This window comes from Leptidea sinapis, chromosome 33 (genome assembly GCF_905404315.1).
Source record: "Leptidea sinapis chromosome 33, ilLepSina1.1, whole genome shotgun sequence".
Lineage (NCBI taxonomy): Eukaryota > Metazoa > Arthropoda > Insecta > Lepidoptera > Pieridae > Leptidea > Leptidea sinapis.
Window position 1 is genome coordinate 4,632,736 of NC_066297.1, and position 27,536 is coordinate 4,660,271.

The 27,536-nt window shown below is 34.5% G+C and overlaps 1 protein-coding gene across 1 annotated transcript in view; it reads right to left on the reverse strand.

Annotated features, from left to right (window-relative positions):
• LOC126974679 (fatty acyl-CoA reductase wat-like) overlaps positions 1-18,217 on the reverse strand; it is a 78,284-nt gene extending 60,067 nt beyond the window's left edge. Inside the window, exon 1 of the mRNA XM_050822237.1 lies at positions 18,098-18,217. The gene's annotated coding sequence lies outside the window, so the exon portion shown is untranslated. The remainder of the gene's footprint in view (positions 1-18,097) is intronic.
• Positions 18,218-27,536: the final 9,319 nt, after the last annotated feature.

The following is a 27,536-nucleotide window of genomic DNA, read 5'->3' on the forward strand; positions in this document are numbered from 1 at the left end:
CCCAAGAAATCTGAGCGGCACTACAACTTCGCTCGTCACCTTAAGACATAAGATGTTAAGTCTTATTTGCCCAGTAATTTCACTAGGTATGGCGCATTTCAGACCGAAACACAGTAATGTGTAAGTACTACTTCACGGCAGAAATAAGCGCCATTGTGTACTCATACTCTAGCCGGCATCCGGTGCACCTTGCTCAGACTTTACTTACGTTAATTGAATTTGACAGCTAAAATTATACAGAGGTAAAAGGTAAAGCTAAGACAGTCCAATGCTAAAGTCAAGGTCCCCTTTCGACGGACAAAAAACGGAGCCCTTAAAGATTCGTCATGTCTGTCTGTCTGTTCATCCGTATGTCACAGCCACTATTTTCCGAAACTAAAAAAACTATAATGTTGTAACTTGTTCATTACCATGAAAAGTTCTACCGAAAATTGGTGTGAACGAGATCTTGTAAGTAGTTTTTTTTAATACGTCCTAAATCGTTACAACGAACTACAAGAACTTTTATATTATGATTGTTAAGACGTGTTTACAGGACAACGTCTGTCGGGTTCGCTAGTATATTTATATATTTCATATTTCGATAAAATGTTGACATATTATTATTATGAAAACTTTATTTGTTGATACATACACTGTTTAGTATAATGAATCTGCTGCACTCAATAAGTCGTCTTAATTTTTTTAAAGTTACTTTTTTATTATTATTAACTTACTTAAATAAGTTTTCAGATTCTGAACCTGTAAATATTGATTTAAAACTTCTCAATAGAGATCAACTTGAAGAAATGATAAATGATAAACGGCCTTACAAATAAACTTGGCATAAAGTTACTAAGTATAAACAAAGAATATGCAAAATGTTTACAATATCGTTGACAACACTGTCAATACAATGATATTTCTGAAGTTTTTCAAATGACAAGCTGCCTTGCAAATAAACGCGGGAAATGTTATACGTCCGAATAAACCATTCTCAGCAAAATGTCTATTTGTAAACATTTTACATATTCTTGGTTTATGATTAGTTATAACTTTATGCCAATTTTATTTGTAAGGCCGAAAATGTTTAACTGTGATACTATAACTTTATTTTTTTTTCCATTTGATTAAGTAGCTAAGCATAATGTACGGAAAGCACTGGCTAAATAAATATAACTATCAGTAATGCTTTGATTCAAAGGTTTTTACATGATTCACAACTAGAATTTATTAAGAAATGTATTCTGATTTATTTAGTTTCCTGCTAAAATTAAAGCGAACGTGGACCGATTATTAGTTCAGATAATCGTAAGCGTAAAAGAGATGTGGCTTCCCTCTGTATTCTTCTACCGCATACATAACGGAGAGTGCTCAGAGGAGCTGTTCGGGATAAAACCAGCAACCGAATTCCACCACGGACATTACGTCAAAATGCGAAATTTCACTCGCGTCATTTGACGTCTGACATTCTTCGACCGCGCGTTTTCGAGAAACTGCTTCACACAGTTACTTTGTGGAATCAATTACCGCCTTCAGTTTTCCCGAACCGAAACGACTTAGGGTCCTTCAAGATTAGAGAACACTACCTAGCTGCGGTGATCAGATATCATCTATGTCATCAGATAAACTGTATGTATGTTCGTTTGTCCTCCTCTCCCTTAATAAAGAGTTCTGTGATTATTTTTATTATTTGTAGTTATTTGACCATGAAGACATTCAGTCTCTTAATTATAAGCAAGCTTACTTTACTCGTTTATATTTATATTTAGGTATGCTTAACTTCGAAAATAATACTAACATTTTCTTCGCAGAAGATATCGTAATCATGGCAAAGACCATGGAAGACTTAAGCCATACGCTCAAAACATTTTCCCAAGGAGTAGGTCTCAATGAACATGGACAAGACGAAGATCATGCCAAATATCCATGTCGCATCTACTCCCATAACAATTGGGAACTGTACTCACCAAATTGTCGACGAGTACGTCTACTTCGGCCAAACAATCCAGTTAGGCAGGTCCAATTTCGCGAAAGAGGTCACTCGTCAAATTCAACTCGGATGGGCAGCGTTCGGGAAGCTCCGTAAAATCTTCTCGTCCAAAATACCACAGTGTCTGAAGACGAAAGTTTCGAACCAGTGTATGTTGTCAGTGATGACTTACGGTACACAGCCTAATGAGAAAGCCCATGGTCGCTCAGAGGGCAATGGAGAGGGGTATGCTCGGGATTTCCCTGCGAGAGCGAATCAGAAATGAGAAGATCCGTAGGAGAATCAAAGATAACGATTTGGGCTATCCAAATAATTGCGAAAAGGAAGTGACAGTGGACAAGGCACATAGTTCGACGGACAGATGGCCGTTGGGGCAGTTAAGTCTTCGAATGGCTACAACGTACCGGAAGACGCAGTGTTGGTAGGCCCCCCGCAAGATGGACCGACGATCTGGTCAAGATCGCCAGAATACGTTGAATGAGGGCAGCGCAGGACCGATCGTCGTGGAGATCTTTGGGGGAGGCCTTTGTCCAGCAGTGGACGTCATCCGGCAGATGATCATGATGCTTAGCTTTAGCTATGCAACCCATTTCATAGTCTATGTTAAAGTCAGCCTAACTGTTAACGTTAAATCTGAATTAAACCGCTAATATGATGCTACCTAGCTAAGGATTGTTTCTGGTAATAGCATTATGATTATAATAGTTTCTAGGAAATACACTTATGTGCCAAATACTACATAACATTAACAAGAATATTGACATGCATAAGTTGTTTATTTCTTTGAATTTGATTATTTAAGACCTATCTGTGTTTTTTTTATGAAAATAAGGGACGAGACGAGCAAGACGTTCAGCTGATGGTAATCGATACGCCCTGCCCATTACAATGCAGTGCCGCTCAGGATTCTTGAAAACCCCAAAAATTCTGAAGGGACATAAGATGTTAAGTCTCATTTGCCCAGTAATAACACTAGCAATATTTACACTTTACTGTTTCACGGTAGAAATAGGCGCCGTCGTGGTACCCATATTCTAGCCGGCTTCCTGTGCAAAGGAGCCTCCCACTGGTAAGTTGAAGACATAACAAGGAAATCCCCGTGAATCTATTTCTTTCAATATTTCCTGCATAAAATACATAAAATTCGCTCATACAGCTCAAAGAAAACTTGTTCTAACCGGTTGTTTGGCTTACGTGAAGCAAATCCAGTTTATAAATTGGTCACAATGTTGACGAATTTAAATTGCTAATCAATTTATAACTTAAATACAGGTATATACTGAGAGAAGTTCTAATTTAATTACAAAATACATTAAATTATTCAAAAAACAGAAATTTTTCCAAATGTGCAATACTTTTTAATGATTCTAAAGTATTTTTATGAATAATTAATTAATATTGCAACTTTTATGGATGAAGAAAACAATCGATCGTACGGTTAACGAACTAAGATCGAAAGGCAAGAAGCTCGTCAATTACAAGAAAGATTACTGTTTTGATGTATTTTTTAAAAAGTTTCTAGACAAAGTATTTAATTTATTTGACAAACCAACAATATTCATGCACAAATGTAAAAATATCAGCAAGGAGACTTAAAAGTAAATTTCAATAACTGACGAATGGAACCGTAGTAAGGAAACACAAATATTGGAAATAAAATTTTGGGTCCCAAATCGAAATAAAAACTGTACTATCTCTCAAGTTGGACTAAACTGCAAACCATGAAGTAATTCATCAAAATCAATTTATTAGTTTAGGAATTCACTGGAAACAAACACCAGGACACTGGATTTGTATATATTAAGATATGCAAAGTGATGCACCAAAATAACAGAAACATAAATTTATTATATTTATTTATAGTAACAGAAATTTTATTATAGATACTTAATATGTCGTTATGGATAGATGACGTAATTGCATCGAATACGAAGCGAGATAAAGCCTTGAGGCTCACTTCCTAATACAACATTTCCTTAAACTAAACCATACCATTTTATGTAAACTTGTTTTTATTAAATTCCTCCTTATGGTGTAGATTAATCGACTTCAAAAACAGGGGAGGTTAACAATTGGATTGTCAATATTTAGGTTAAGGGAGACTTAAGTTCTTATAATAATAATAATATTGACACACTTTTTTAAACAAATTATCTTGACCCAAGTTAAGCATATATAGCCTGTGTTATGGGTTACAAGACAATGATATATTTAATACAATATACTTACTTAAACATACATATATTCATATAAACATATTAATACATTTAAACATCCATGACTCGGAAACAAACATCTATATTCATCATATAAATGCTTACACCTACCGGGATTCGAACCCTTACCTCTTATTAAACGAGCTTACATTTTTAAAATTTTGTTTAGTACGGTAAGTAATTATGAAAAATATGTTCTCCCTTGTTTTTATTTATTTGGCCTCTTGTAACGCAAACACCTATTGTAGGTTTTAATAAAAACACTACGAATAAAAAATCTTCAAACCTATCAATAGGTGGCACATACGTACAATAGTATTTCATAATATTAATTGGATTATCAATTATTAATATTATTAATCTATAGATTAAGGGCCATGTTCACCAACAAGTAATCAAGCGTTTAAATATATGTATAAAAAAACTTTTGTTCACCACGTCCATAAACATTCTTAATCATTGGTTACAGACGATAATCAGGCGATTATCTTAACCGACAACGAAAGTCTTGGTTAATCGTTGAAGGTTGATTATTTTGACAGTTCTTACTTACCACAGATTACACTAGGCAAACGTAGTGCCTACCATAGATAATATACTAATAAATAGGTATTAACCTACCTAAGTATTTATCTATAATATTAAATGAAAATATTATCACTAAAATAATAAAGCGCTTTTTTCAATAAAAATATACAATATTGTACAGTCATTTCTATCGCTATAAAATAATCACAATCTAGTCCCAGGCTGTCCGATCATTTAGATATTCAGCAGTGGAGTAATAGGATTTACGACAGAGCCATTTTTTTATAAAACATTCAAATTTATTTATAGATTATGCCTGAACAGTGGCTGGAACTTTATTATAGAATTGTATACATTTACCCTTAAAGCTATTGTGTATCTTATGAAGCCTACTAGAATTAGTTACAAGCATAAAATGTGATCCTTTAATTTTATAATATAAGAAGAAGTCTATACTCTTAATTTACTGAACTACTTAGATAATTTACACAATATTATCTTAATCAGTACCTATTATTTAACTAATTTTAATTCTACTCATTATTTAATAGCACTTGCCCTAGTTTAGTAGTAAGTAGTTAAAAATAATTAATAATTTGCCCGGCACCAAGAAAACATGATCAAATGACAATTAAATTGACAGTGACAGCAGCATTAAAATGCATTGTAAATCTTTTAAGTTAAGAAGAGAGAACTTATCGACTGATAATCACTATAGAACAATGAATAATATAATAATTGTACCAAATCAAAATGATATTATTAATAATGCATTAACATCATTTCATTTTAAGGCGACACTAAATGCCAGCGACCTTGAGCGATATGAGTTCACGGCTGCCGGCCCGCCATCTGTCTAACAAAGCCAATATTTTCAAAATTCTTGCGTGGAAAACAGTTTATATGCTTACAATCCTCGTTATTTACTTCTAATCTGAATAAATGAACCTACACAAAAAAGTATAAGCTATAAGAATAACTTTTCAGAGAGAAGTACCACAAAAATGTACCATGCCAAAAAACTTGTTTAACTTCAAAGAAATGTGGTAGTTCAAAAAGGCTCGGCAGTGTTTACTATAACCAACAGCAAGCATTAGCAACCTACAAATAAGACTTAAGGATATATGTAACAGGATTAAGTAGTGTTCATAGCTCGAAATGCTATACTTTCACCAGAAAACCTGTCTAAAAACACCATGTTTGCGTGTTTTCTGCTTACTCTTCGCCTTAAGGGCTTACTTTCTTATTTGGATATAGAATAAGACTCGATAAAATGCTCGGTTTAATAACCACGGTCAGAAAGGTGATGGTGAACAGAAATAAAGCGCTACATGTTTAACCAATGTCATTATCAATAATAGGTCGGTTATAAAATCGACGGTTAACTTCGTTTCGGTGAAATCCACCCTAAGAAGAACCGACTCAAAAACTGAGCAGGAAATATTTTCAAGACAAAATTTGATTGCTATTTTAATGAAATAAATTGATAAATGATTTAATTTGTCCTTCAGTATCCATTTCATACATTTTTAATAATCATTTTGAATTGGATCCTATGTAGGAACGCACCTATAAACAGCCCAATAGAAATACTTAAGAAGGTACTAATTTCAATTAGCCGACTGCTGATATTGACTGTGCCTTTTGGTTTTTGAAGTAGAAAAAATCGCATGTACAAAGTACACATATCAGAAGTGAAACCTGCATTGTGCATGAACTTCTTAACTGCATATGAAGTCCTGGTACGTGCTGCTAGGATGACACATGATTTCAACCGCTATGAAACACATTACCATCACCGCTACCATATTTATGTTCTCCTAGTGTCTATGTAGTAATACGTCGTGCGCATGACTTCAGAATATATTAAGGTATACTAGCGTCATACATATGACAATCTTTTCTTTAACTATGATCACCTGGTACCAAAACATTATAATGCTTCCTATCTCATTTTCTCCCGCGTTAAATCTTATGAATTTATTGTGTTGTGTCTCTTTTTACTGTCGAGATTTTTCGTTTCATCGACTTTCAAATCACAACGATGCCAAAGAATTTTTCACTTCAAAACTGCCTTACGCGCTTCGCACTCTATTTAATAGATATTGAATGAGAATGAGTCGTCACGCTGGTCTATATAACGCTCATTCGGATAAATTTGGCCAGACTCATCTAAGGGTAACACGCTAGGAACCTTGCCTTTATGAAGTTTTCTTTGTGTCGAGTGTTCTTAAGCATACACCGTTTGAAGACAAGAGTCATGTTTACATAACGTAAAGGAAAAACCGCTATACATATATTGGTATTAAATACACACAACAAACAAATAAACTAACGGAAATAAAAACACATGTTAAAGGGGCTTTCATACAAACGACGGTTTTAATAACGCGGCAGACATGATTGTTATCAATAAAATTATACCTCAAAGCACTCATTCCAGACAAAATACACAAGCGTTTGAGGGTCCAATACCTTATCGACCTGATACCATACCGTTACATCGATTGATAAGCGCACTAACGCCTCAACAATATTAGGGAGTCTGATGTGATAGTGGAATCACGTATCTGGGATCAAATGTAACAGCTTAAAATCAAGAGTTATTTTTTTATGACAATAAGGGGCGAGACGAGCAGGACGTTCAGCTGATGGTAATACACCCTGCCCATTACAATGCAGTGCCGCTCAGGATTCTTGAAAGACCCTAACATTCTGAGTGTCACTACATCTGCGTCACATTGAGACATTAACTGTTATTGCCGAGTAATTTCACTAGCTACGGCCCTTCAGACAGAAACACAATAATGCTTACACATTACTGCTTCACGGCAGAAATAGGCACCGTTATTTTACCCATAATCTAGCAGACATCCTGTGCAAAGGAGGAGTGCACTAGTAAAACTAAAATTTATTCATATAGGTCAAAAATTTACACCGATAAATGTCAATATTTTATAAGTTTTTTTCTTTTAAATATTGATTAATTTAAAGTGACAATGAGTTTCTTGTCTCAGTGAACTTTCAAATTCATAATAATTATGTAATTTTTTTGTGTACAAAATAACTTTTAATTTTGATTTTCTTTAAATATGTAATTTTTATTGGTGTATTCAGATAAGAGTTATATCAGGTAGATGAAAAGGTGAGTTAGCAGACAGACGCGTACATTACGCTTCGTCTGAAGGCGCCATTACAATAACTTTGTTTATATTGTATAAATTATTATGTAGAGGTTTGCCTCGAACTGGCGATCGCGAAATGAGACGGCGGTCGTTAATCTACCATAATTGAACAAACGAACTGGATTAATTATCCAGTTATTTACAATATTACTCGCTAATCTCCAAGGTTTTTATTCAGAAATTTGTTAATTAAACTGTGTTTACAAGAAAAATTAAAACGAAGCTATCCCCCTTAAAGTCACGCGTGGCGAGTGTAGGTGTACCTTTATTACATTTGGCTTGGCACCAACTTCAAAGCTATCAATATGCAGCACATACAAATAATAGTATTTTATTAATATTAAGGGTAAAGGTTTGCATACGAGGTGTGTTAAATTAAATTTTTAGTTATTAGAAACTTTTCAGTTTTTCAAGTCGGTTTTTTTAAACGTAGTTTATTCTTATTTATTACGTGTCAGTTAGTAATATTATTACTTGTATTAAATATATAATCAACTTGAATGAAAACTCCAAAAAAAGCCGTACACAGAAAACAATTATGTCATCCAGGTAGACGAAACTTTCATATAAATGTTCATAAAATGAAAACTACTGGGCCAAACTATCTAAAATGGCCTATGTAAAAGACCAAATGGCATCTTTTTCGCATAAAACAAAGAAGAATTACGTAAATCGGATTATAAATCTCAGAGTAATCGGTGTACATAAAAAAATAAAAAAATACCAATCGAATTGATAACCTCCTCCTTTTTGAGGTGGTTTGAAAGCAGTTAATTTACAAGCAGATACCACGCGACTTCGTCCGCGTATACACAAGACTGAACAGTAGTATTTGGGATTATTTAAGATATTACTTTATTTAAGACATTGCAATTAAATGTTTTAAATAAAAGAACACTTATATTATATGGCGTCGCGACAATTTTTGTAAATAATGATGTGTTCTGTAAAGTTGTTATACATTATTTTATTCTAACATCAATGCTTTTATCCGCGCACGCGATGTAAATAATATATTTAGGTATTTTTTTTTTATTCAAATTCAAATTCAAATATTTGTATTCTAATTAGGATGTGATATCACTTATTGAAAGTCAAAAACTACTACCCATTCCAAATTAGCCTCAGACCTGAGAAGAATGGGCGCAATCAACTCAGCGGGCTTACTTTTTTTCTTGAAAAAATTGGTTAAAAATCAATATTGTCAAATTAAAGTTAATTTTATAGCCTGAGGGCGATCACTGCATTCCCTATCTGTGGTATCATTAAGAAAGTCATTTATGTTATAGTAACCTTTACCACACAAACATTTATTAACAATTCTGTTGAATAACGTAATACTTTTGTTTTGAACATTTTCTGGGATCATGTTGTAAAAGCATATACATAGCCCCACAAAATACTTACTAACTCGACTTAGCCGAGTAGTAGGCATTATTTACACCTTGTTGTTCTTAGATTATTGGAGTTTTAGTAAGGATCCCTATTTTTTTTAAATATAATATACTACCCGACAGACACACTGTTCTGTCAATAGAAAAGGATCTAAGTATTCGGGAATAATGTAGTCTAAAGCCATCGGATATGTGTATTGAAAGTTAATGAGTTCGAAATGAAACAATAGCGTGTTTCTGAATGATTTTATAATATGGCTAACCTAAACAGCTTTAATATTACCGCTTTATAATTTGCAATTTTTTAAAGTATTAAAATGGATATAGATATATACTTAAGAGATAACAAGCTTTAGTTGATCGCTCCCAGACAGAATATTTTCTTCCGACACCTCCAACAAATATCGTTAATAGATACAAATATGTATATAAAAACTAAACAAATGATATACCAAAACCTTCCTCGAGAACCACGTGTGGAAATAGCATGAAAATCAGTGCAGTAGATTTTGAGTTTATCGCGAACAGACACACAGGCGCGGCGGAGGAGTTTGTTTTATAATAATAATATAATATTATTGACACACTTTTACACAAATTATCTTGCCCCAAATTAGGCATATAGCCTGTGCTATGGGTTGCACGACAAAGATATACATAATACAATATACTTACTTAAACATACATAAATACATGTAAACATCCATGACTCGGAAACAAACATCCATATATTCATCATCTTGCACCAAACGGGATTCGAACCCGGGACCTCTAGCTAGTATATAGGATCGCTAACCACTCTTAACAACGGCTATACAGGTCGTCAAATAATAATATGTAGTAATACAATGTCAAACGTAGTAGTAGATAGGGTAGCTTCCCAACAGACCATAGCCAATCCAGACCAAATCCCAATTCCCAACAGTAGGGATACACTACATATAATACGGTTTCCTATCAATTGGGCGTCCACCATTTTACAAAATTGATAATACCACTAAAGAACATCTACATTTTAGTTCGTAATATAAGTAATATGTAACTCTTATATATTTCACAATAAGGAAATCATTTTGTACAGTAATGTCGCATTATATATAATACGTGCATGTGCAAAAGTGTGTGGCCATGAAAACGCGACTTTATTTAAACTGAAAACAACGAATATTTAGTTATATTTATTTTATTTATAACTAGCTGACCCAGCAAACGTTGTAGTGCCATATAAAGTAGTAAGAAAAAATAATATTTAAATTCTTTGGGGTATATGAGAAATAGATGACGACTTAAGATTTATACATCTATATAAAGATAATCTGATAGTTAAATAGTTACTATAGTTATTCTACCAACCTATAGTTAGCTAAAATTAAGTTTAAGTTTCTTTTTTACCTCCTGAAAAAGTTAGAAAGGTATAAATATTCGAATTAGTTATTCATTTTCAACTATTCTTTCAATTTCATTTCTGAACGACGGGCGAAAATCAAAATTGTGGTTTCTGTTTAAATGCGAGTATTTTCATGTTCATTCAAACCTTTTAAACCTTCCCTGGACTTCCACGAATAATTCAACACCAAAATAAGCCAAATCGGTACGGCCGTTTTCGAGTTTTAGCGAGACTAACGAACAGCAATTCATTTTTATATATACAGATATAGAATATAGATATATAGATAATAGGCCGCCATTTGAACCATACGATATTATTATGTATGTTAGTATTTAAGTTATATTTTGTGAATGTGGTGACAAAAAAGTGTAATAAATAAATAAAGAATATGGTTGAAAATCGAACTAATGGTTTCATTTAATTATTATTGAGGAGAAGGATGATTCTTATTATAATTTATAAATTATTAGTTGATTTTACTCATTTTGCAAATAATACAAAACAAACTGCTGTGGTTAATACATTTTTATAAGCTACCAAATATAAAACTTTTACCCCCTTTTTCATCCCCAGGTGTAAATTTTAAAAGTGCTTGAACAATTATTACTTATTTATTACTTATCAAGTGCTTAAATATAAAGTTTCATGGTTTTATCTTCGATAATGACGAACTTTCATACAAACTTCAACCCCCTATTTCAATCCCACCAAGCCTTTTATTCGCGATAGAAAAGCCCATGTCCTTTCCCAAGCTCCTATCTATCTCTGTAATAAATTTCATCAAAATCGATTCAGTGGTTTAGGCGTGAAAGCGTAACAAATATTTATTATTAAGTAGGGATTATGTATACCAGTACGTCAACAAAACAACATACAATGATAATAGAAATAAAAATAGATAAGTAATATCCCGCTCCCTCTTAGCTGAGTGACAGTTGTAAACTCGCCAAAACAGAAAGACGAGCTCATCATTGAAGGCAACTCCCTGGAGGATGTTTCAAGTTCTGCCACTCTAATTGAACAATCAACAACTGTTAAAAACAAAGATATCAGAAAGTTTTTGGATGGTCTCTATGTTTCTGAGAAGACCACTGTTGTACCAGATGAAATATAATAAGGATAAAATAGAATATAAGCCTATATATCGCGTATTTAATGGCCTCTACTACGTGCTAGAGTATCTTCATGTGCGGCCTCTTAACCTTCATCAGCTATAATGGAATTTTTCTACTTAAATAGAAATAAATGCATAACTGAAGGCTGCGCTATTTGAGAATGTTTAAGGCTGTGTTGTTGGTTTATGGTGATGTAAAACAATATTAAAGTGACACTCTACTATGTAACGCTACGGCTCGTTCGTATAAAGTCGGATCAAGTCCATCATACAGAGTAAAACTGAACAGAGTAATTTATGTAAACAACTAGCTGACCCGACAGACGTTGTTCTGTGCTAATAATATTTTATAACATCAAGAATTAGTTCGTAAATTATGCTCCCTGTTGATATAATGAAATTGTTTCACAGCAGAACTGTCAAAACGTTCGTCAATAAATATGTCCATACAAAATTAATATTTGAAATAAAAATTGTTATGGGAAATAAAAAATCCTATCTCTCAAATTGGACTAAACTGCACTCCATGAAGAAATCCCCATTAAATTCTGTTCAATAATTCAGGAGTTCACTTGAAAAAAAACATCAGGACACTGGATTTTTTATATATTAAGATAATTATAATATACTCTACTAGATGGTGCCCGGGGCGCTTCGCTTTTGCTAAAAATAAATCTACCACTACGCCAGCGCCACCTATCCGGCACTAAGGTAACTATGATCGTCGGTGTGCACAGAACTTAATTTATTATTACAAGGAAACATAACAAACACATCACAAGAACTGACCAATATAGGAAGCGATACAAAATACTAATATAGATGCGTCCTAACAGATATTTTACAGTAAACAATAAAATAAATTCAACCTAAAGACGTGCTATTGGGGATATGCTGTAGCACAAGTTTGGCAATGACGCTGCATAACAGCCGGCCCCGCCCCTTTACGTTTCTCAGTACGCTGTTGAGAGTCTTAGTGATAACACTATACATGTTGCCGTTATAGTTATTTTTATTTAAGCATACTATACAGCATTTATTTCCAGAGCATTACCGACCTTATCATCAAATAAAGGTTCTGTTTATGAATTTGGTATTCGTGGCGGACGAGGATCGAACCAGAGGTTGCGTGGTGAGTGTCAACAGTTCTACCTATAGCGCCACCGATGCTTTACGACATTTTGAGCTGACACATGCCAATGCCCCAAATCCCTACTAATATTATAAATGTGAATGAAAGTTTGTTTGTTACGCTTTTACGACTGAGCTACTGAACCTATTTTCAACCTTCAAGAAAAAAGCATACTCCCACCTTAAAGGCCGGCAACGCATTTCTTGACACCTGTTGCTGTGGATCTTCATGGGCGGTTGCCTCACCTCTACGTGAGCCTCTTGCCCGTTTGCCCCCTCTCATATAAAAAATTTTGATGAAATTCGTACAGCGATAGACTAGAGCTTGGGAAAGGATATATGCTACATTTTATTTATTTATTATGAAACTGAAATTCACTTCGTTGAGCTATAACTATACCAATAGTAGGCTTCGTTTCCCATAGCAATCTTCCTCGAAATAAGATTCATATAATATGTTGGGAACGGGAGCGAAATCGGGAATCGGAACTAGAATATGTCATAAGATAATCTTCAATACCAAACTTGAGTATTATTTTAAAAAACCCTTTATCTACGCGGACGAAGTCGCGCGCATCAGATAGTAAAACAACAAGTGGCTTAACTTAAAATATTATCAAAACGAACTAAGCAATGGTTTGACTTTAAAAAAGTTTGAGTTCAGGTCAACTCGGACTTGGCCGATTTATTTTATAATAGAAGAACAAAAGAGGCCTCGCGTAATCAAATAGCCTTTACTGAATTTGATTTATTAACCTCAGCATTAATTAACTTTGTAAGGACAAGCTTATTCAATACAATACATTGTTCTACTATCAATGACGGATACACACTTTTTATGGATATTTTTATAGCTCTGTATATATTACAACTCAGGTGTATTTTTTAATTGTGTCTTTAAGGCCGGGGACCAAGCCAATGGCCTTGAGGGATCGAGCTATGTTACCTCTCTCGAACAAAATCGCCGTTTTTTAATTTATTCCAGGCATCTAACCGATCTGGTACGTACCTCTGTCAAAGGATAAGTTTGGCTATTCAAAGAGGTAACGTTGCCAGCTTCATGGGCACCTTACCTGCCGATAGCGATCTTAGTGATATTTTCTATTTGTAAGTAATTAATTTTGTTAGATTATTTAAGTTTTATTTTATTATTATTTATATAAATAGCGTTATTAATTATTAAGTCATATGTAAATAATTTGAAAAATAAAATATAAAATACTGTATAAAATAAATTAAATATAAATTATCTTATATATTATTACTCGTATTATTACAAACATAATACAATTTTCTTTCTTAAAACTATCAAAAATATGTCATGTTTAATCATTATGGTTTACAATTTATAAATTTTCGTACAATTTTTATCTAGATTGTTTTTTTAATTAGCATGGCTCCAACTGTAAAAGTTAGGGTAGTTTGGTGATTTTTTATCGCACTGTCTATAAGAAATAGATGTGTAAAGAAAAAATGAATTTTCGTCTCATATTGTGTAGATATATAATTTTTTTTTGTAAAAATATAAGCTTAATATAAACAGTCAAGGAACGGTTTCAATTATGCTTTATTTTGGCGATTTTTTGGCATAGCGGCCTTAAGTTATTTGTGCTTAAGACACATAACGACGACTACATTCGATTAAAATATAGTCTAATTACTTTATTAGTAGTAATTTTGTTTCTTTGTTTTTTTTTTATACAAGAGGAGGACAAACGAGCGTACAGGTCACCTGGTGTTAAGTGATCACCGCCGCCCACGATCTCTTGCAACACCAGAGGAATGACAGGAGCGTTGCCGGCTTTTAAGGAAGGTGTACACGCTTTTTTTGAAGGTACCCATGTCGTATCATCCCGGAAACACCGCACAAGGAAGCTCATTCCACAGCTTTGTAGTACGTGGAAGAAAGCTCCTTGAAAACCGCACTGTAGACGACCGCCACACATCCAGATGGTGGGGATGATATCCTGACTTATGGCGTGTCGTGCGAAGGTGGAATTCGGCGGCAGGAATCAGGTTAAACAGCTCTTCGGAACACTCCCCATAATAAATGCGGTAGAAGACACACAATGAAGCGACATCTCTACGCAACGCCAAGTGATCCAGCCGTTCACAGAGCACTGGGTCCCCGATAATTCGAGCTGCTCTACGTTGCACGCGTTGGTTTTTTCATCTTTTTTGCAGAGTTATTAGAAACAGCAAAGTTTCAATTTGAGTGCTATTTACACACTACACAAAAGGTTAAAAGTTAAAACAATCGTTAACGTGTACACTCCAAACGCAATTAAATAAATACCGGTTTTAATCAATAATATTCTAAGTCAGCCCAACCGAAAAAGCGGGGATTTGACCTTTTTGAAATTTGTCCAAAGTTTTACAAGACTAAAAAATAAATAATACGAAAATCAGTATTGAATTTAGTTTATTAAAAAGGGGAATATAAGTAAGTTAAACCGTAAACTATCCCTACTGTGTAGTGTTGAATAAAACGATTAAATTTCAGCGCCTGAATAATTCAACCAGCAAAGTTTTTATTGTATTATTTGATTACTTTTTCTTAAAGGTGTTGTAAATTTGGTAATCTTAACTCTGAAGTTATTACACTCCTGTTTCTTGTAGAAAGAAGGAAAAACAATTCGTAGATCAATAAGCCTTTGATTTATTTGATCTATTAACCTCAGCATAAATTATTGTTGTATGGGCCAATCTAAAATATTGCTTTGAATACTTACTTATATTGTTAATAAGTAGTTAAATTATCAGTAATAATGTGAAACTATAAATATATGTCTTGTCAGTATGTTTCAAATAAAGTTCCTATTGTTAATATTTATAATAAATCTTAAACTTAATACATACCAAATATTCTAAGATATCTTTAATATTAACTGATGATAACTGAGAAAGAAAAATAAATATTTTAACATAGTATTTCCTTTGATTCAGACGAGTTTTACAAATTGCGAGTCAGCTGTGTGTGAACACATAACCGACCGTCCAACGGTCCAAACTACTACATCCGCTTCGACGAAGGAAAGGTTTGTTGAAGAGAATAGATTTCTCCCAAGACTCGTACGTGATGCCATAAAGGCATTTCTAAAATACTAGATACTACTAACGCTTCTGAGAGAGAATAAACGGCACAAGAAACTCTCCCAGCGTTCTTTTTTTGCACTCTTTTCAATAGAAATATACAATATTGTACAGTCATTTCTATCGCTATAAAATACTTATAATCTAGTCCTAAGCTGTCCGATCACTTAGACATTCAGCTGTGGAGTAATAGGATTTACGACGGAGCCATTGTTTTTATAAAACATTTAAATTTATTAATAAGTAATGCCTGAACATTGGCTGGGACTTTATTAAAACAGTGTGTACATTTACCCTTTAAGCTATTATGTATCCTACTAGAATTAGTTACAAGCAATCCTTTATATCTAGTGTGATAAGGAAGAGAAATAATGAAAATAAGTATTAAGAGCAAAAAGGTAAAACGATTTTTGTGAACGTATTTATTTATTTCTTAAAATTTTTCTTTCATTGAAATTAAAAAACACCCATATTTCAATAGAGAAGACGGTCTTAAATCATCTAACACCTGGGATATATCTCTAAATTAAAACCCACAACTACACATACCAAAAAAGAAGAGGACACTGTCAGTAAATTTTGCCAAAAACCATCTGTCTACAGCAAATACCACCTTCGAGGCAATAAATGGCGCTAAACTTAAAAATGACAACTATGATTTGTCATACTATCTTGACTCATTTCATCTGCAGTCCCCCTGGAAACAAGATCTGGAAAGGTCTTGAAACGTCGGGTTAACTCAAATAATGATAAAAATGTAACTTTTACGCAATAATCTAAAATAAAAATGAAGTTACAAATTACATGCGTTTTAATCCTTACAAGTGTTTTTTTTTTTTTTTACTGTTTTCAATATTTAAAGCAATATTTGAAATGTAAATATATTTTAGACTAGCTGACCCGACAAACGTTGTTTTGCTATAAAAATTATTTAGAGTTACACCGTTTCTCGGACATTGCAACATTACTTTATTTTTCTAAAATAAAAGTTTTTTTTTTCTAAAATACACGTACCCAAAGTTACTCCTTATTACATCACCTACCTGCCAATATAATTAACGTCAAAATCGGTCTAGCCATATCAGAGATTAGCCGGAAGAAAATTACAGACAAAAATTCTAAAAATGTTATTTTGGTGTATATATCCAATATCCATGTAATAAAAACGGTTATTTTAATATTACAAACAGACCCTCCAATTTTATTTATATATGTATAGATTAGGCGCTAATAATCTTTCTTTCTTGTTTGTACGCGCTTTTATGATTTTGCGCAAGATTATCTCTCACTGCGACAGGTTTATAACATACAGTTCTGAATATGGTGTACCAATATTTATATCATCTACCATCAGTGGTTATGGGGTACTTTTAATAGTTTTTAATTCAAGTTTGCGCCAAACTGATTTAAGTAAATAATAGTTTAATAAGTACATTACTTCAATCAGGAAGTACAGTTTACATAAAAATATTGCAACCGGGAAGTAAAAGGCGTTTTGTTTCTGAATGTAATTTGGCGATACGTCGGCCCCTTCATACGTACTATAAAATAAAATCATTTATTTTTTCAAAATTCGAATATTGAGAATTGTTTTTCCTGCAACGGTTCCGGAAATAACTGACGCTTGTGATAATATAAGTAATGGCGAAAAAACTTGCCACTAATTGTGATTTCATTGCGGTCTTTTATAAAACAATATCTTAATATAATGTCGTTTACAAAGTCAAATTATTTTTTTTCAATTAAGCTTAAATTAAGCGCTTTTGAATCGAAACTATAAATATTTCATATATTTCTTCCTTGTCACTATAAATACTTCTCTATATAAAACCAAACTAATATAACATGAAGAGCTCTATTTTGCAGTGTAAAAATTATATATTGATCACACTGTAAAATTCGACGGCATAAATTTACAAAAAAGTACCTAAATTTTAGTTTTAGGACAGTTTTCTTTGCACTAACAATATAGCAAACAGATTGTTTTACAAAATATGACCATAGTTTCATATACTTTTGATAAAACTCCCTCAAAAGACATACTGGCGTTTGTGTGAATAAATTAAGCACTTACCTGATATAGGAGGTAAACTGTAGTAACTAAAAACCTAGCTGGTGAGTTCGTCACGCCACAATGAACTGAGCGACACCAAGCCCAACCCGATCGTGAACAATACATTAATAAACATGTTACATATTCATTGTTTTAAATTTATTTGTGCGTAAATTGTGGTAGCCAGTGCTTTGACTGGGCTTTGTAAACAAGTTGTTGATATGAAATCAATTTTACCAGTAGGAGGCTTCTTTGCACAGGATGCCGGCTAGATTATGGGTACCACAACGGCACCTATTTCTGCCGTGAAGCAGTAATGTGTACGCATTATTGTGTTTCGTTCTGAAAGGCGCCGTAGCTAGTGAAATTATTGAGCAAACGAGACTTAACATCTTATATCTCAAGGTGACGAGCGCAATTGTAGTGTCGATCAAATTTTCTTTCAAGAATCCTGAGCGGCACTACATTTCAATTGCCATCAGCTGAACGTCTTGCTCGTCTGGTCCCTTAATATCATAAAAAAAATGTGCATGAATCGTGGTAACATAGTTCAAAAATATTACACAGCACTGTAATTAATCGCTATACTTATATTAAATTGTCAATATACCTTAGTCTATTAAATTTAATAGACTTTTGCATAATTATTTTTTAATGGAAAAAGAGGAAATGTCACCTGGTGTTAAGTGATCACCGCCGCCCACATTCTCTTGCAACAACAGAGAAATCATAGCAGCTTTGCCGACCTTTAAGTAAAGTGTACGCGCTTTTTTTAAAGGTACCTATGTCGTATCGTTCCGGAAACCCGGCATAAAGAAGCTCATTCCACAGCTTTGTTAGTACGTGGAATAAAGCTCCTTTTAAACCGCACTGTGGAGTACCGCCACACATCCGAATGGTGAGGTTGATATCCTAATTTGTGGCGAGTCAGGAATAAGGAGAATCAGCTCTTCGAAACACTCCTCGTGATAAATGCGGGAGAAGACACAAATGAAGCGACGTCTCTACGCAACGCCAAGTGATCCAGCCGTACACAGAGCACTGGATCCCCTACAATTCGAGCTGCTCTGCGTTTTAAGTAACCATTATAAAATTATCAACTATCAGAATCATTATTTATCTCGAAAATAATTACAAATTCACTTACTGAGATAATACTAAACTAATAATATAAAAGACATATATACTACATAAATTAATCATAGAATATAAATTAAAATACATCTAGGTACTATTTAAGTGATAGCATGTACATACTTAAAGGGATCCACATATTATTATCTTATATTTTTTTTAAATATTAAAATAAAAATTCTGCGTAGATATAGGTTAATAATAATAATAGATTTTTAGAAATAATAAGTAAGTTTGGAATTGAAGATTATCTCATGTCCTATTCCAGTTCCGGTTCCCGTTTTCGCTCCCGTTGCCAAGATATTATATGAGTCTTATTTCGAGAAAGATTGCTATGGCAAACTAAACCTTACTATTGGTATAGTGATAGCGACGAGAATTTCCGTTTTTCACAAATCCCGCGGGAATCATGGATTCTCCCGGGATAAAATGTAGCCTATGTCCTTTCCCAAGCTTCAGTCTATCACTGTACTAAATTTCATCAAAATCGGTTCAGTAACCCCGGCGTAAAGGCGTAACAAACAAACTTACATTGAAATATATAATATTAGTAGGGATTACACAACTCATTTTAAGCTAGCTGAAGTTGAGCAGCTTTGGTCCCAAGTGTGTTGTCATTGGAATAATCAGATATTTTGTAATACTATTTTTACAGAGATTTTATGATGATATCTTTAAATTTACATATTGATGCGTCCTGGATATTACTGGTTACTTAAATCAAATCAAAACCAATTTATTCGTGTAGATCACGGAAATGACACTTATGAATGTGAAAAAGATATTTTTCTTATTGAATCTACCGCTACTTCGTAAAGGGTTGAGCTAATGAGAAGAAGTAGCAAGAAACTCATTGCCACTCTTTTATATCAAAATTTACATTTTCATCGAATTGCGAATCATAAATGAAATACTAATTTTGTAGCTTATGTTTCCTTGTCATAGATTAAGGTTTTGGTATACGCTACGCTTCAACTAGATACCGCCTATCTTAGAACAATAGCTTTATATTACGGCAACTAATAGATGTGTGTGACATTTTGACACTCAAGATGCCAATCTTTCATATTTTGTAACATATGCTCCGTGTTACTTTACATTGATCCTAGTGTCTTTCTTATTTCTTGTAGCATTATTTTTGCAATTTAGCAGATATTTTCTACGCAACCCTGCATTTTAGTTTAACTGAACATGTGGCACGTCAACGACACACATTGTTCGAGACTGGCTCGAGTACGCACACTTTTGCGTAGTGTTCGTTCAGTAGTAGTAGTCTCTTCAAAATTTGCCATTTAAATGCCAACCAAATCATGACTGCCAAGTTAAATGGCTTATTCTAAGATTAAGGATTGTCTCTCTCTAGTGCGGCAACTAATAGTACGCCGAAGTGGGCGTACTCGAGCCAGTCTCGAACAATGTGTGACGTTCACGCACCACATGTTCTGATAAAATTTGCTAATAATAGAAAATAAAATGCCGGGTTGCGTAGTAAAACTTTGTAAAAATAATACTATAAGAAATAAAAAAGACACTGGGATCACATATCATCAGTAATTATTTTGTATTTTATTAATTTCAATGTAAAATAACACGAAGCGTATGTTACAAAATTTGAAAGATGCCATTGAGTGGCACGGAAGCATTCTTATAATACTTCACTTTACAATTAGCCATTTATTTTAGACTCAATATAAAAAGACAGTAAATTATTTCAATAAACATGCTTTATATTCCGTGTCAAAGATCGTTCACATTAAAATGTATGATTGAATAGTTAATTAATATATGCTGTGACGTTTGACTTGATTAAATTATCTTTTTGAAGTTATACTTCTTTAGGCGCCGTTATGAAAAAATTATGAGAGTGAAACACAAAAGTAACAGGGTGAAGTTGGTTCCTGAAATTTTCTGACGTTTTGCGATATTCCTTATTTTTTTTTGTTTCTTCATTCATTCACACACATTATAACACTAGAAATAAGGGATTGCTTGTAACTAATTCTAGTAGGCTTCATAAGATACATAATAGCTTTAAGGGTAAACATTTACCCTTGTATACATATACACTTCTATAATAAAGCCACTGTTCAGGCATTATCTATAAATAAATTTAAATGTTTTATAATAAAAGGCTCTGTCGTAAATCCTATTACTCCACTGCTGAATATCTAAATGATCGGACAGCCTGGGACTAGATTGTGATTATTTTATAGCAATAGAAATGACTGTACAATATTGTATATTTTTATTGAAAAGAGCGCAAAAAAGAATGCTGGGAGAGTTTCTTGTGCCGCTTCTTCTTTCTCAGAGCGCCATTTGTTTCCGAAGCGGTAGTTGTATCTAGTAGTTATTAGAAATGACATCAAAAAGAATTCTAAAGGAATAAATTTTGAGAAAATCAATGCCTTTTATCCCTTTTATTACTAGGATAGGCAAAGGGTTCAAGCCCGTACAGCCGTATTCGTCGTTGCAAGATTTTTACAATATTGTTCTTTCTACAAACGTAGAATAGCACGAGGAATTAATAAGTTTAAGGATGTTTGCTTTGTTACGCCAAAGAAGTATAACTACTTCATACATAAGTACACACAAACGACTCACGTGGAGGGGTGGTGAGGCAACCACCCATAGACACCGCAACACCAGGGGTCAAGTGTTGCGTTACCGGCTATTCTGTGGTATGCTCGAAGTTTACTTTGGCCTTCGATTAAGGATTGGTCGCACTACCTAAGAGCAATAGCTTTTTTATTACGGCAACTATTAGATGCTTGGGCATCTTGACACTCAGTGGCATCTTTCAAGTTTTATAACTTATAGACGCTTCGTGCTAGTTTTGTTTTATGGAATAGGAGGACAGACGAGCGTACGGGTCACCTGGTGTTAAGTGATCACCGCCTTCTTGCAACACCAGAGGAATCATAAGAGCGTTGCCGGCCTTTAAGGAAGGTGTACGCGCTTTTTTTGAAGGTACCCATGTCGTATCGTCCCGGAAACACCGCACAAGGAAGCTCATTCCACAGCTTTGTAGTACGTGGAAGAAAGCTCCTTGAAAACCGCACTGTGGAGGACCGCCACACATCCAGATGGTGGGGATGATATCCTAACTTGTGACGTGTCGTGTGAAGGTAGTTTATATTGAAATGAATAAATAAAATACAAAATACTTGGGGTAGTCCGGGAGAGTTTACCCGCCTTCGACTGAAATACTCATAAATCTTTCTTTACTTACAAATGGCTATTTTCTATAAGTTTTATCTTAAGCTGCATTATTTAGCTACATTTTATCTTAATAAAGTTTGATACATCATTAATAGTTTATGAGTATTTAACGATTTATACCAAAGTGACATTCGGCTAATATCTCCCGCCTGGGTGGGAGACTTTACCCCCTTAGTACTTTTTAGCCTTTACCCGGGTGTAAAAAAGGGTAAAATAATCAAAGCAACATAGTTAATTAAATTTACATCACATCCTTTTCTTAATTGTAGCAATCAGGATAAATAAACTGTTCCTTGACATCTTTGGAGACTCCAACCCAAATTTCATGGACATATTTGCCACAAAAATTAATTTTAGTTCTAGTTTTAGTTTTTCCGGGATATCTACCAGGACGAAGATTTTTTCTAGTTGCAGCTTTTGGAAATGGACGAATCATTTAATTTAGATAAAACTATTTTTGGTTTTTGTCGTGGCTCAGAATCTACCGTTGTCATTAGACTATTCAGAATATCCAGATCTTGAGATGTAGAAGCTACTTCTGCTGATTATCTGAATATTGCAATTGCTTGCTCCGAATCTTCCTCAGTCAAAATTGATGGTGAATTGGCTCTAGGCGCCGGTGTTTCATTTATGAATGCAGATGCTGATGTTGAAGACTGACTGACGTTGTAGAAGGTAAATCGATCAAGGTCACATCTGGAGGTAGTTCTGCAGCTCCTAAGGGCAAAGCAATTGAAGAAACATCTAGCTCTTGAAGTTCACTACTCCTTTCTCTGGTTGTTACTGCGGAGCATAAAAACCTTCATCTGTAAAGAAGACATCTTAGCGACATTATTGTACTTACAAATGGGTATATTGTAGATCTTAACAGTTCATCCTGGGTTTTTTACCATCCACCCATTAATGGCTGAATTATATCTAGTATTTTATTTATTATATTTTATTTTGCGTATTTGACAACTTGAACATTTTGAGGTTTCGAAATCCTGTCTTTTAGAAATCAGAAACATTTATTTCTATTAAACCTGGTTGATCTAAATAAGCTGGTTGCTTCTGGGGTTCTTAAACTTAGTTCAGAGTTTCGTGTCTTAAATCCTCTGAACCAATTAATCATTCCGTGTGTAGGAAGAAAAAAATATTATTGCGGGAGAACGGGAGAGATTACCCTGGATAAAGTCTCCTCCCGACGACAGGGTAATGTCTCCCACCCCATGCTAAGCTGCCCATTAGTACATTTTTATAAAAACTATGACACTCAAGTAAAAGCTGTCTGCCGTGAATGTTACTAGGATAATTAACGGTGTATATAAATGACATGCTGAAGTCTATTAACAGTAAGCAGCAGAAATCAAATATCGAAAATTGAAAAAATATACAAACCGAGCATGAATTTGTGTCGTCACTTCTCACTCCTAAATCAAACTGCCGATAGCAAAGACGCCGCGTGAGTCGGATGGGAGGCGTCTATGGAGTCTAAGAAGTGTGGTAATGTCACAATATCCAGTTCCACAAAAAATCTATGAGCATTGGCTATTGTCCAACCTGCTAAACGCTCCTGGACTCCCCCTACTGATTATATGTGATTCTTTCTTATTTCTTGTAGTATTATTATTTTTACAAAGTTAAAAACGTTTAACATACTAACGTTGCGTATATACCGCACTACCTGAGAACATTCTTCTTTATTACGGCAACTATTAGATGCTTGTGTAACACTGACACATACATCATTGACATGACTCATCACATCTTGACACTCAATGGCAACTTTCAACTTTTGTAACATACATTTATAAAATACAAAATACTTAGGTACTAAGGACACTGGGATCACATATGATATGTGATCCCAGTGTCTTTCTTATTTCTTGTAGTTCTATTTGTACAAAGTTTTACTACGCAACCCGGCATTTTTGTTTCAATTATTAGCAAAGTTTAACAGAGCATGTGGCACATCAACGTCACACATTATTCGAGACTGGCTTTAGTACGCCCACTTGGCCGTAGTATTAGTTGCCACATTTTGCGAATACGCCTGCGGTATCTAGTTGGAGCGCGGAGAGCAATCCTTAATCTAAGACTTTTGTATTGGACTGTCTTAGCTGAAGCTCAGTATTATATCAGCTGTCAAATGAGTGTAAAAACGAAATCAAAGATTTTGCTAAACTTACACTCAGCTAATTTTAACGTATGTAAAGTCTTAGCAAAGTCTAAGTAAGCTTTATAGATCTCAGCCTAAGCTTCAAAGTTACTTAGTCGTATCGGTTCTGGAAAACTGCAGTTGGTGTTGGTATTGATATATTTGCAGGCGGTCGCTTGTAGTGAAGTAGATGTTTTACTAGTCTTGGCTTAAACAAACAAATCTTTTTAGGAGTTAATTTGGCCTTCTCTTTCATAATATCAAAGAGGATGTGAATACTTGAAGTTTAGTTTTCTAAAAAAAAATTGAAGTATAGTAAAGTCATTTGACATAAGTTTGAAATAGTTATTACAATATGGCGACGAAGTATAATCCGGCTAAGTTTAAAAGCGAACAGTTGCTGAATACGTAGTGGATTTCGGCTTTCTACGTTTTTTACAAGATTATCTATCAATGACTGCACGTCTCATACAATCGAGTGAATCGCTTTTTTACACGCTTTTTATTAGCTTCACCCGTATGTATGTTTGTTTGTAACCGACTAAGTAAGTAAGTAAGACTAATAAGTATTAAGGCGCGATTTTGACCCACTTTAAACGGCCAGATTTCGTTCAAATTTTGTAGATTTATCGAGGAGCGATGACAATACATTAATTTGATAAAATTATTCCATTTTTCAATTTGCGAAATTAGATTTTTCTTAGAGAGTTTCGCTAGGCTGATAATACGATCACGGAATTGAACGTCGCTCGATATATCGACGCCGAGTATTTCTTTTATTTTATAAGAAAAACACTAACAGAAAGAAAAAACTACAAACAGAAATACAAACACATGACATAGACAATGAGTTCTTAAAATTATAATACATGTATTCTAGACCACGTGTTCCGTTGATTTTTAACAATATTGCCTTAAATTAAAATTAAAAATAATATTTATAAGCAATAGTATATTTTATTGTTATTTCTTATAAGGACTTAAAAGTATAGATGGATCCTTTAAAAACTAGAATTATTTTTGACTAGGAGATATGTGGAACTAAAGCAGCAGAAAAACCTCCCGATACCACTTATGAACGTACCGTGCGATTTTGGTTTACCTGATCGCTTCCGTAGAGGAAAATTTGGCTTGGAGAATGAATCCTGAGGCAGGCCAGGTACTGAGGTAAATAATAGTAAATTGAAAGAGATGGTAGAAGCTAACTAAAATCACACTACCAAGAAATGTGACGACATGGTTTGATGTTAGCGTTTGCACAATATTGACCCATTCGCATGAAATCCGTTTAATTAAAAAAGCTTAAGGTGTCCCATGACTTAACTGACCTAAATAGAGAAGCGCGCGTTGAAGCTTGCCTAACCATGTTGAACCGAAACCTCCCACTGGTAAATGCCCTAAGTCGCCTCTTGCGACACCCTTGGGCCTGGGAGTGCCCTATTAGAAACCCTCCAACGGCCTCGCCAGACCTGCTTCCAACTGACTACTATTTTTTCCCAATTTGGACAATGTTTATAACATGCCTGCAGCCAAATTCCACTTTCGCACGACACGCCACAAATTCGGGTATCATCTGCACCATCTGGACGTGTTCCTCCACAGTGCGGTTTTCAAGGAATATTCATCCAAGCTGTGGAACAGCCGTCCGTATGCAGACGGCTTATTATTTCCTGGACTACGACGAAGCGCGTACAAGGTGTACCTTAAAGGTCGGCAACGCTCCCGTAGTTCCTCTGGTATTTTTCTTATGTCGTAGGTAAAAAGGTAGATCATAGAAATATTAATCGTGCATAATAACTGTAATAAGCGTATGCCGAAAGATTCGTTCTGAAAAGAACATTTTATTTTATATAACGTAATATTAGCTCTGATAAGAACCATTTCATAATGCTGTACATCAACTCATAGAATCATACAGATCACCAGTAGTCATCTCATCGAAGTACAAGCATCGTCACGTTCTCTCGACGACCGCAGATATACTCACGTGATCAGTCATATGCTCCGCGATACACAACCGCACAGCAAGGCCGAGCGTACTCGACTGACGCGTCGATCACTATTCATGTAATCAATGAGCGACAGAGAGCCAAATGCTCATTGACATCGTATGATCGAGGTTCGACGCGAGTTAAACAAGCCCGCGCGCGCTGGCCGGTTTACTGCGATAGCATTAGTTTTAGAGCGAGATAGAACACAATATTATTCTCAATTCTTATTGAATGAAACGTTTTACTATTGGTCAAAATGTAAGATTTAGTATATTTTATAAACTTGTAAATATTTTTTAAGTAACAATTGTAATTGGCTAACAAGTTTTAAGGATTTTGTATATATATAAGTAATGTAACTTTCTAATAATCATCTTCCACATATTCCTCACAGTCAAGCAGTTGTTTTATTTAACCGCCAAACGCTCAGTCACTAAAGCTGTATATTACTGCGCACCTAATAATTCCATGCATTAGAATATTTCAAAACCTATAACTAATATTTTTTTTATAGAAATGGTGGACAAACAAGCGTACGGGTCAACTGGTATTAAGTGATCACGGCCGCCCACACTCTCCCGCAAAACCAGAGGAATCACCGGAGCGTTGCCGGCTTTTAAGGACGGTTTACGCGCTTTATTTTAAGGTACCCATGTCGTATCGTCTCGAAAACACCGCACAAGGAAGCTCAATCCACAGCTTTGTAGCACGTGGAAAAAAGACCGCCATACATCCAGATGGTGGGGATGATATCCTAATTTGTGGCGGAATTCGGCGGCAGAAACAAGGTGAAACAGCTCTTCGGATCACTCCCCGTGATAAATGCGGTAGAAGACACACAACGAAGCGACGTCTCTACGCATCTCGCAGACATCGCACTGTTGACAGCGCACTGGATCCCTGACAATTCGAGCTTCTCTGCGTTGCACGCGGTCAAATGGATCGAGCTAATGTGGGCCGGCTTGATGAATAATTG